This window comes from Lathamus discolor, chromosome 1, assembly GCF_037157495.1.
Source record: "Lathamus discolor isolate bLatDis1 chromosome 1, bLatDis1.hap1, whole genome shotgun sequence".
NCBI classification, from domain to species: Eukaryota; Metazoa; Chordata; class Aves; order Psittaciformes; family Psittacidae; genus Lathamus; species Lathamus discolor.
This window is the reverse complement of record NC_088884.1, coordinates 161,313,452-161,325,655: the sequence shown is the minus strand read 5'-3', so window position 1 is coordinate 161,325,655 and position 12,204 is coordinate 161,313,452. Positions and strand designations below refer to the sequence as shown.

Here is a 12,204-nt window from a genome sequence, read left to right as displayed (position 1 = left end):
TTATTGAGGCCAAATCCTATAAACTTAAATAGATCTCCTTCTTTAGGTTGTAGAAATTACATAGGCAATGGTCAACAAAATGTTGCCTGCAGAGTTACCTGTAGAAATTTAACTTTGTCTTCCTGCATATACATTACAATAGAAACTTAACTAGCATTTCCTCTTGAGCCCTGGTTATATATCCTTTTCTTACACAAAAAATGTTAAGAGCTTCATATTCAGCAGGGAGCATAAAATTATGGATGCAGCCTGTATAACATTCTTCTTGAATGTACCTTAAATTCTAAAGTAATAAACAAAAGGAAGAAAATAAAGCCTCTGCATGTTTCCTGTAGTTGGAATCCATGATCAATGGCAGCTTTCATATCAAATTCAGCAGCACAACATTAATCAAGGTCAGTATCCTTTTGGTTTTCTGCAATGATTAAGGGTCATGTCATACAAGACATATTTGTCTGATTGTTTATGTTATTCACACCTGACAGGGATTGAAATCACTCATGACCAGCTAGACACTCCAGCCTGAGGGAGTTTAAATGGATGCTGTGACTTCAGCTGTAGTTAAAGTTCAGGTTTTGTTACACATACATATTGTGGAGGATTTTCTCCGATATACACTGGAATTGGATTGGATATTGCCAGTGGGCACATTCGCTTGATTAGCCTGTTTTGATCTCCCCTGTCTGCAAAACTTCAAAGTCAGTTTGAGGGTTAGAAACAGTTAAGAGAGTTTTCCAGGTGCCTTTTTTTCTACCTGGCCTTTAAGGAATGTCTCTGTTATGCAGATTTCTGAGGGTGAAAGAATGTGGCTGGTAACTGCACGAGAAACTTATTATTCAGACTTCAGAGATAACTGGCAGCAGCACACCAATGGACAGCAGTATAAGTTAACTGGTACTGAGAGGTCTGTGGAAAACCTTGCAGAGTCCTCCAAAGCTGAGAAATGGGTGTGAGTACAGCAGAGAGGGCTGGGAGCTGCAGCACAGCATGCTTGTGGATGGTATGAGGGAAGTTGTAAGGGGAATTATAGCAACCTTCTTTCCACTGCCTACAGGGACACTGAGAGAAGACAGAAGCAGCCTTTTCTTTGGGTTGCACAATGAAAAGTCAGGAGGTAAAAGCTACAAGTTTCAGCAATAGAAACTCCAGTGGGATATTAGAAATCGTTGTTTTGTTTTTTTTTTTTTCCCAGTCACAGTCTTTACAAGGGCCAGCAAGGGAGGACTGGAATTGCAGACCCCGTAGGTTTTCCAGACTCACCTGCACAATATCCCAAATGTCCCAATATGAGTTATCTTTGACATTGTCCCTGCTTTGAGCAAGGTTCTGATGAAAAAACTCCAGAAGTTACTTCCAGACACAACTCTTGCCCAGTTCTGTGATTCTGATTGTATATAATCTCTCTTGGGGAAAGAGAGATCCCTTCTGAAATAAAAAGTGGCAATGCAGAAGCAGTGAATGGCATGGATTTTAATTGTGAGGATGAGCTCAAATGGCTTTTGCCAGCTCAGTTCTGAGTAGTAATATATGACACAGTACAAAAGTCAAGAAAACAAAGTTACAGAGATCTATAAATAATTCTGTGATCTCAAGGGGTTTTCCAAAGTATATATACCTTCTGTTAATAAACCAAGCATTTCTAATTAGTGTAAGTGACCACAAAACTAACCAAAGAGCACAAATTAGAGAAAGCATAGCCTAATTTAATGACTCTAGAGTTTATTACCTGCCTACACCAAGTCTCACATAAGGCAAGTATTGACTGAATTATGTGGATTGAGTAAGAAATTGTGTGGTTGTGTGCCAAGTGGAGGAATGAGAGGTGGGAGAGGGTGGAAGGGAGTAGAAGCTTTGGCTTCTGACTCAGCTCACTTACCCCAGTTCTGAAATCCATATGCTTGTTAACTAGGAGTTGGCTACATCCCAACATGAAAAGTGGAGTTTACATTATGTGTGTGAACCAGTAATTTGCATTGATTTGCACATGATTTGTGTCTAATTTGCCAATCGCTAAACGCCATGTGATATGTAAATAGGTAGAAAGTGAAAACCCTATGTTTTAAATTCATTCACTTTGACAGTTTAATCTTGTTGGCAGGAGCTGCCTTCTCTCACACAATCTGAGTACATTGAAGTTCACCCGCCATGAAAGGCTTGCAGAAAGGTCTTTCACTTATATTGTTTTCCTTCTATTGTTGTTGTCCAAAGGTAGATTGAACTTTAGCAGTGACCTGTGTTTTAGGATTTTTGAGTTACTGAATTATTCCACAGCCATTTATATGACTTATGGTCTATCTGCAGGTGAGACTGACCAGTACTGCTAATTATTATTTTGAGATACCTGACATACAGATGGGATGCAGAGCAGCGTAGGAATTAGCAAAAGTAATAATAGCTGCCTTCAAGACACTACAATATAGGTGTTAATGTGAGCAGGATCGGGTTGAAAATCTGCAAGCAGACCTTCTAATACTTCAGATAAATACATGTTGGTTTATTTTGCATAGGTTGAAATGCAAAAGGAGGTTCACTGTATTGCAAAGTTTAAAAACAATTAAATAGCAACTTGGTCATTTTGCCTGAGATAGTAATCAGAGGTGACTAAAGCACATTGTTTGATATTATCAGTGCCTTAGCTATCTTTAGGATAAGGAGGGAGGTGCTATTATCAAAGCTGTGACAAAAAAAAGAAAGATAAAGTTTCAAAGACCAAATGGGTTTGACCTCCTGTTAAAGAAGGTCTTGTCAGAAATGCATGCAGTGCAAATACACTTAGTTGACTGTAGGAACGTGTGAAGTTTTCCTGCTGTCCTAAGAGACAAAAATGATATGTAAATTAAGTTTTATGTGTAGGCTGTTTGGTTTGTTTTTTCTTCTTGGAGAAAAGCTATTCAGTCAAAAAGCATTTTACCAACACAACAATTCACGAAGTATGAGTCTGTGAAGGGGGAACTGGATTATTAAAAAAATTATTAGATTTTCTACAACTTGATATGTCATCAAGGCAAGGCATAGTGAAGAGAGAGAGGAAAACCTTTATTTTACACTGAAGGATGTCAAGAAGGGACAGGGTTTATGTTGTGTGATGTGTGTATGCATACTAGAGCCTGGACTTATGAGACACCAAAGTTCAGTGGTGATGTGTAAGCAGATATGTGACAGGATACAACATCAGAGAAACATAGAATCATCATAGAATCATAGAAAAGTTAGGGTTGGAAAGGACCTCAATATCATCTAGTTCCAACCCCCCTGCCATGGGCAGGGACACCTCACACTAAACCATCCCACACAAGGCTTCATCCAACCTGGCCTTGAACACTCCCAGGGATGGAGCACTCACAGCCCCCCTGGGCAACCCATTCCAGTGCCTCACCACCCTAACAGGAAAGAATTTCCTCCTTATATCCAATCTAAACTTCCCCTGTTTAAGTTTTAACCTGCTACCCCTTGTCCTGTCGCTACAGTCCCTGACGAAGAGTCCCTCCCCAGCATCCCTATAGGCCCCCTTCAGATATTGGAAGGCTGCTCTGAGGTCTCCACGCAGCCTTCTCCAGGATGAGCAGCCCCAACTTCCTCAACCTATCTTCATACGGGAGGTGCCCCAGTCCCCTGATTATCTGGAATTGTTCTAACAGTTCCATGTCCTTTTTATGTTGAGGACACCAGAACTGCACACAATGCTCCAGGTGAGGTCTCACAAGAGCAGAGTAGAGGGGCAGGATCACCTCCTTCGACCTGCTGGTCACTCTCCTTTTGATGCAGCCCAGGATACCATTAATATGGGTTTGTACTGAATACGTAGCAGGTAAACACTTCAGATAAAATCAATGTGAAAACAGTCTGAAAAATTAGCATAGACCACAAAGCGGGTTGTTTCCTCTTTCAGTCTGTAGTTAGCTGTAAGTTTTGAGATTTCTCTCCAAAATGCTGATTCAGAGAAGGGTGCAGAATGTATAAGGCACCTCACTTTGGGCAAGGTGATTTTCAGGGTCAGCTCACATAGCACGACTCTTCAGGACTGTCAAGTGACCACATTCCTATAAAAGAAACAGAGCTGAAATCCTTTCCCTTTACTTCCTTTTCCCCTTAATGCAGGTAGTGTCCGTGCTGTCAGCAGTCCTAAGTTGCAGCATACTCTTTTTTGCATCCATTCTGCTTCATATCAGATTTCCCAAATCCAGTTTGTTGGTTCACAGAGCAGCTCTCTTTAGTAGAATTTACTCAGGTCTTCCCACAACCTGTTCCCAAAGACCCTTGGGCCTTATTCAGCTACCGTTACTTATAAGTGTATTACTGGAATCATAATTCCAGTGCTGTATATGAATATCTAAGATAAGGTAGTATGTAGTAGAACTATCTTTGGCTAATTTCTAATCACCATTTAATTTAATTATTTAAGCCTCCATAACATTTTGTATTCAATTAATTTAGGCCAAAGGAAAATATTTGAGAGTTAAGTATAGTTGCTTCCATAGAAAAAAGGGATAGCTCATTACCATAATTCAGATTTACTTCAACATGCAGCATCTTTTGTAATCTTTATTAGGCATCTACAAGTTAATTTAAGCTGTTGAAGGCTTTGTTTTGGAAATGACAGAGAATCTACTTTGCATAACACACTTAAATATCCAATTCTACTTGAAATTAAGAAAGCTGAGAGGATGCATCTTAAAATCCTTTCTTATTCATAGCACATCATTTCTTAATCATAGTCAACACAGGTTTTCTTATGCAGGGCAGAAACTGTCACTGAAGAATATGATTTGCTAAATTTATCTGCATGGGGGAAAGGATTATTGATTTCTTCTGAATACAGCAGTATTTTTACCCTCTCCTGTTCAATGTACCACTTTCTGTGTACCTGAAGTAATCACTTTTTTCACAACACAAGATAGAAATATACAGGTCAGTCTTCATAATGAGGAGAAAGTATCTCCGAAGCAATTTGTGCTCTTCTGTGCTCAGTTTATGTAATTTTCTGTTTAAGGCCATATTTCTGTTTTTCAAAAAGAATAGTTATTTTTGAAAACTCCTTCCTGGCCCAATTAGTTTATGTATCTTTTATTTTTTAACCAAAGCATTGTATTAAGAATAAAGTGATCTCAGTTTGCCTATCACCCATGGTGGTGATCCTGCTCCCTTCAAAATTACTATTGTAAATGTGACTGCAGAGTGATTACTAGTGGGAAAAAAAAAAAACAATTGGCCAGACTAGTGGAAGATCAGAAATGCAAAACCAGACAACAACTTAGACATTGTTACTTGTGAAGCTACCAGTGATTAACTCAATTCTTCTTCACTGTAATGCAGAGTGGTCAATTAACTTCCCAGTTCAGTTGTTACCCACAATGACAAGTAGAATAGGATGGTGAAGAAATCTGAATGAACAACATTGCTTTGGTTGATGGGGCATGTTTGTGTGTGTATCTTTTTTTGAAAGACAAATATGTTGTGAGTTAGAAGCTCTACATGTATCAATATCTTCTAACATTATTTCAGATGTTTTTCAGTTATATGAGTTTGGACTGCCTAGAAGAAGCAGTGCTGAGGTCATTTGAAGTGCAGACTCAGTAGTTTCATTTTGTGTATGAACTGAAAGAAAATGGGATTTCAAATACAAATGGAAAATCACCAGTTGTGATTTATTCTAAGGGGAATACAGTTACCTACCTATGTTTAGCAGTTACAGTTACCCAAATGTATTTATTCCTGTGACTTGTATTTATTCCTTGTATTTATTCTGTGACTTAAAAACTTCTAGGCAGAGTGGTGAAAAAGACATGACATGCTGAGTAGTTATTCTGAAATGTCTTCAGAGTGTGGGAACCAACAGATGATTTGAAGGAAAAAAACCCACCAAAACCCCTTCTAAGTCAAATTCGAGACCGAGATGGTACAGGAATTTCATTAAACATGGTAGAATTTATGTGCAAAAGTCATTCTTATGGTGCTAAAGGTCTAAAGAGATCTTAGCATTTGTTTTGAAAGGAGTCAAGGACATGTCGTACATTCACCTGTTTATAAATGGAATCGCAAACATGAGCATCAAGCTAAAAAGCTGAAAAACTAACACTGTGCAATCTTCTAATTTCAGTGTTTCTCTAACCACAGTCATGTTGGATGACAATGTGTACCCTATACATTATTCTAGTCTGTAAACTAGGTAATCATGGGATCATGACGCTTCAGATGAGACTTCTTAAAAGCTCCATCCTTGGGGTTATTTAAAAGATGTCTAGATGTGGCACTTGGACACATGGCTTAGTGGTAGAATTGGCAGTGCTGGCTTAATGGTTGGACTTGGTCTTAAAAGGTCTTTTCCAACCTAAATGATTCTGTAATTCTATAAGTCCTCAGGCTGAAAAACAGTAAGAGTAATTATGTGTGATAGATTACAAACGAGGTTTTAAAGTGGACTCTACTTAGCTAATGAACATCGGTCAATACATAACATATCAATGGACCTAATCCTGCACCAGTAAATTCATAAGTAGTATTTATCTTCATTGGGGTACAACACCAGTCTTTTGAGTCTGAGGTCAGTTTGAATCTTGCCAGCAGTGCCTTATGAGTCTAATGGTCTTTTTTGTATTTGACTGCCTTGTGCTTTGAGGGCATTCAATATTGGACTTTTTAATTCATTTAATAGTATTTTGATAGTCTTATAATGCAAATGTTGATCTTGTTAAGGGAAGGCTTTTTCACTTTTTTTTTTTGTGTAGTTGCTAGCATAGCAATTAATATGTACTTAATAGAATCCAAAATTAGTCACTCCTGAAAGTAATTCTATGCTAATTATGCAATTATTTCATTTTATATAGGCAGCAAAAAAATTGCGAAGTACTTCGATTATAGTTTCTTCAAAAAAATCAAGTCTGCTGCTTGACTTAAATAGTCATTTATGAAATAATTAGTCACTTGACATTTTAAGACTTCAGGTATTTTTATGGTATTGTTATTGTGTACCTAACAAATCTGCTTTTTCTTTATCTGGCTTTTTTTTCCAATTTTAGATATTTGACATGGGTTTATCTTACATGTTTGTCGGAAATTAGCTGATTATGTGTTTATATTAATTATTAGCTGATTATTATATATCTACCTATATCATATATAGGTATGACTCCTACCACTGTTGCTTGAGTTTGAAATAAATCTTTTAAGAGTAAGATTTGAAGAAGGGGGCTAGAATAATTTTGTATGTAAATGAGGCTGATCAGATCAAGCTCTTTGTGTATCTGATTCCCTATTTCCTCCTTATGCATTTTGAACCAGCTAGCCATTGTTGCTCTGTTTGTCAGAAGTGGCACATCTCCAGACAGATAAAGATTGGAATGTCTTGTGAACGTTCTGTCTGAATAGGCAAACAACCCAAACTAGTGCTTCCAAACAAAGAGGAACTACATAAACTCAGTCGATTCTGTTTGGTCAGCCAGTGCCACAATCAGCACACTCTTACTGCTTGCTTATTGCTCAATAAGTAGCTTGAAACCAGGTACAGCTCCCCAGGAATAGTCCATGCTCATGACAAGGCAGATGGAGCATTGCAGTGCCTTGTCCTATACTGACCATTGTGACAAGGAAAAGGTTTTGGGAACAGATGATGAGGGAAAGCAGTAGGAGACAAGACTCAGATCCACAGGAAAGCGGGTTTCTTTAGTTCAGCTGCTTATGAGTTATTTTAATTCTCTTCTAAAAGATGTCTCTACAGTGTTTTAGCTCCATAACAATAGTGTTCAAGATGGTATCTGCTGTGCTCAGAGGGAAACTCTCATTTGTGTACAGGAAACAAATAGCGTCAATCAAATAGCACTTATGACCTTTTATGCATAATACTACAATAATGAAGTTCTGATTTACTGTTACTCAGACTTCACTGGTAATTAGGAACTCGAATTTGAAGCCTGATTACTGAAAACAATACAAGAAGGCATTAATAGAAATCTTACAAAATAATGTTATGTTGTATGGGAATGTAAGGCAGAGAGGGTTAAGTTATAAACTTGAGGTTTTAAGTACTTGTTGACTTTAGCACTTAGTCTTTTTCAGTGTTAAAAATCAAGCAATATTAAGGAGTTCATGTTTGCTAACAAATATTTTGCCAAAGCCATTGTAGATCCTGGATAGACAAGCAGGATTGAATCTCCAGCCCATCTTTATAAGAAGGCTGGTTGTCTTCTTTCTTCCCAGAGGAAGGCTTTCTGATCACCCTCTTGAGATGTGATTAGTTGCTTTCTACTATTTGCTCTTTCAGAAGTTTCAGCACAGAAAGTTTTATGCCATTCTTATCAGTAAATGTATGGCTGGGAATAAGACGGAGATGTTCCTATGATCCCATCCAGCAGCTGTGGGTCTAGATAGGGCTCCCTGAGGAGCTGTCTCCCATAACCTGGGATTACTTCTTGCTGTTTCCTAAAAGAGGTGGTGGTAGATAGGTGTATGTTTCTCTTCTGAGCTTAAGTTAAAAGAAATAGGCTATAGGGATTGGATCTTTATCATGCTCTTCTGCTACATAAAGAGTTATGGAATAACTGTAGGGAGTCTGATACTGCTAAATATAAAAATATTCTCTACTATCTATATTTTCCTTCAAATGTCTTCTGTAATCAGCTCCCTTATTCTGCTTTTACCTCACTAACTCATCCTGCCGTGATTGACTGGCAGATAGAGACCACAGCATTGTCAATTTACATTTGCTACCAATAAAGCACTTAGATTTCCAATGACATTATTAAGATACATTTAATAAACAGGAAAGTTAACTTTCAGCTGACATTTATGACTATGGACTGAAGCAGAAACACTTAAAATGTGATTACATAGAACTCTTCCTAGATGCAGCTGCACCTTGATGGGGGTGGGTCATGACTAGGATATGCCTGGTTATCAAAGCACAAGGAGAAAATAGAATAAAACTGTCAATGAAAGGAACTCATTTTCCCTTATTTCAGAGTGGGTATTCTATTGCTTTGAACTATAACAAGCTGTCCCAAATTCAAACCTCTAGCTGGGCAAAGTCTATGAAACCACAAATACAGGCTGAAGGCTGTGCTTGATCAGGAAAAGTGAAAGACCTGTGAAGACTTAAGAAGAAGACACAAGGCACAGGGTACCTTGGATGGTATAGGGATGCTGGGGAGGGATTCTTCATCAGGGACTGTAGTGACAGGACAAGGGGTAATGGGTTAAAACTTAAAGAGGGGAAGTTTAGATTGGATATAAGGAGGAAATTCTTTCCTGTTAGGGTGGTGAGGCACTGGAATGGGTTGCCCAGGGAGGCTGTGAGTGCTCCATCCCTGGCAGTGTTCAAGGCCAGGTTGGACGAAGCCTTGGGTGACATGGTTTAGTGTGAGGTGCCCCTGCCCATGGCAGGGGGTTGGAACTAGATGATCTTGAAGTCCTTTCCAACCCTAACTATTCTACGATTCTACATACAAGAAATGTTTCATGAAGCTCTGCAATGTAAAGCGTAGCTTTACTTCAACATAGGGGGAATGGAGGGTGGGGGGGAAGAGCAAAAGGAAAGCTGACAGGCAGAAGAGCAAAGGAGGCATGCATCCAGTGATACAGGTTGCAGAAGCTGTGAGGAAAAAAGGCGTATTGGGTTTGCATGGTAAGATTTTAGTACTGGGGGGGGCTGCAGCAGTCACTTCTGTGAGAAGCTGACAGAAGCTTCCCTCAGGTCCAGCTGAAGAGCTGGGCACTATTTTCTTCATTACTACCCATCAAGTGTTTATACATGTTGATAAGTTCCCCCTGAGCCTTCTCTTCTCCAGGGTGAGCAACCCAAGTGATCTCAGTTTTTTCTCATACAACAGACAGTCTAATTCTTTAGTCATCATTGTTCCCTTTGCTGGGCTCACTCCAGCCTGTCCATGAGTCTCCCTAGTGAGGAGTAGAAGGGAAAAGATCAAATGTTTGATTGTTGCTGTCTTCCATCTGTGTTTTCAGGCTTTTTGCATTTCTGGGAAGACAATTTCTCTTCTCCTTTATTTCACATTTTTCCATTGCTTTTTCTTTTGAAAGCATAAGGAAAAAAAAATCAATTGGATGCAAGCAGCCATGGAAGGAAGGACATTGTGGGAGGAGAAGCTTCGCATCAGTTTAAGAGTGAAAGAGCTTATTTTTGTAACAGAAGGAGGATTTCAAGGTTGAAAATGTTTGGGGAGCTTTACGTGTTTAAACTTTAGTTATTCTACAGTTAAAAATTAACCACCAACAACAAAAAAAAAAAAAAAAAAAGGGGAAGGACAATGGAAAAAAAGACCAAACACTTAAGAATGTGAAATTTCTTTTTTCAGGAAGTGCAAGAATAAAGTTTAAAAATCAGAAGAAAATAATCTAAAGAAGAAGAAAAAACAAGCAAATTTTGTGGCATGTGTTTTAAAGACTGTTTCCTCTTTACAGCACTAAATACTTAGAGTTGAAGTGAGTATCTGAAGTTATTTTGAAGTCTGTTGTGAGTTACTCCTTCTTGAATAAGGACTCAAAAAATGGATGGATGGAAGCTGGAAATATGAAAATGATATTCAATAATAAATATACTTTAATGCTGAGCAAAATAGATTTTAATGTTAATTCCTGCTAGTATTTTCCCTATGTACAATTCTTAGTACTAGGTAGACCAGGTTTTAAATCATGTAACAGTGGAAATAAGTAACTAAATAGGTCTGTTTCTCTTCTTGTTTAACTATTTAGGCATGAAATCAAATATGTCACTTGCCCTTGCTGTTAAAACACATGGCTTTTGTCTACTGTTAGACTTTACTGCAAATATATCCCTAGAATCCTTTGGGTCTTGTGTCTTCTTAATAGCAGTAATTAGAAGGTGAAAGTTAAGTTAAATTTAAGTGCCTTCTTAGGTTTCAGAGTTTGAAAATGAAAATATGAAAACGGTAGCAAAGGACAGGTAAAGGAAGGCAAAACTGCTCTTTGACACAATAGGAGCCTCATATTAAAGGTATTGAAAGAGAAGTTAGAGAATGCCATCATGATATGTCTCATTTTTTGTTAGGAAGTTATATGCTTACTTTCGTAGTAAGAGTTTTTGACAGGTCCAAAGATTTGGCCATCTGAGTAGGAAAGATGCATGATGTAACCATTGACACATTTTCTCCTCTGAAGAAGTTGGCAATAAGCTTACCTTTGCTGAATGTTCATCCAGTTTCCCAGCTGCAAGGTCATCTTTCATCTCAAGAAGAAAGAAATTTTCTCTTTCCATAGAGAGCAGGGGGAAAAAAAAAGACATTCAAAGGTGTGAGGGAAAAGAAGCTCCTTTTTTTGTACAAAATACAGGGTTTTCTCCCATGATCAGCTGATCTCTGAGCTTTTAATTTTCCAGTATATTTTTAAATTAAAATATGGAGATTTCAAATTCATTGTAATATATGTGCTTGTACCTTCAGTGAAAGAGAAAACAGGGTCTTGTCCTTAAAAATTGTTCTCTCCCAAGAGCTAAAAGAGACCCTATCCTTTCATGATGAACAAAAATCTTTAAGTTGTATGTCTGTTCTGCTGAGTACTTCTGATATCTTTAGTTTGGTTTCTTAATCTGTTTTTTACTGAATATTGATTTGTGTTCACTGCTCTTCTGGAAGTACTGTACCAAAGATTATCTTTTAATAGACTCCAAGCATGAGTGGCTTAGTAAAAGTCACTCATCTTATTAGAGGTTTATATTCTTACAGTAAGTTCTCTCTTGTGTAACACATAGGCTAGTCCTACAGACAGGTATATCTAAGTAGTTTCTTAGCTTTTTAGGTAGCTGCTTGCAATTACATTGAAATGTCACAATATTTAAATAGGAGATATGGATAATAACTTCATATTTGCATTTTGCTTCAAATTTTACATCAAGATTTTAAGATAATTTCTATCAGTACAGTTCTGGAAAACATTGTATGCAATTCTTGTTTGAAGTCTTCTGGGAAGGGATATTTTTCAGAATAAAGAGAGGTAGTAGACAGTGAAAAATTAATTAAGTGGATTCAACTAACTAATCAGGTAGACTGGTGTGTGATTAAAGAGACAGTGTCCAGTAAAGCATTTTAATTACCACAAAGTATTTCTTTAATCCCAGATAAATCTAATTAATTTTAGCTCAGTTCAGTCTCTGATGTCATATTTCAGCTTTGTGTTAGTAACTGTATAATGAGCAGTACCAGTCCGGTGACTGAAAAGGACTTAACATCTCCAAATCAA

General features: G+C 37.8%; 1 long non-coding RNA gene across 1 annotated transcript; it reads left to right on the top strand.

The window, feature by feature from the left end:
* Window positions 1-294: 294 nt before the first annotated feature.
* On the top strand, window positions 295-10,565 carry LOC136007441 (uncharacterized). The gene is made up of 2 exons (XR_010609712.1): window positions 295-395; window positions 10,305-10,565. It is a non-coding gene; the product is annotated as an uncharacterized LOC136007441 (long non-coding RNA).
* Window positions 10,566-12,204: the final 1,639 nt, after the last annotated feature.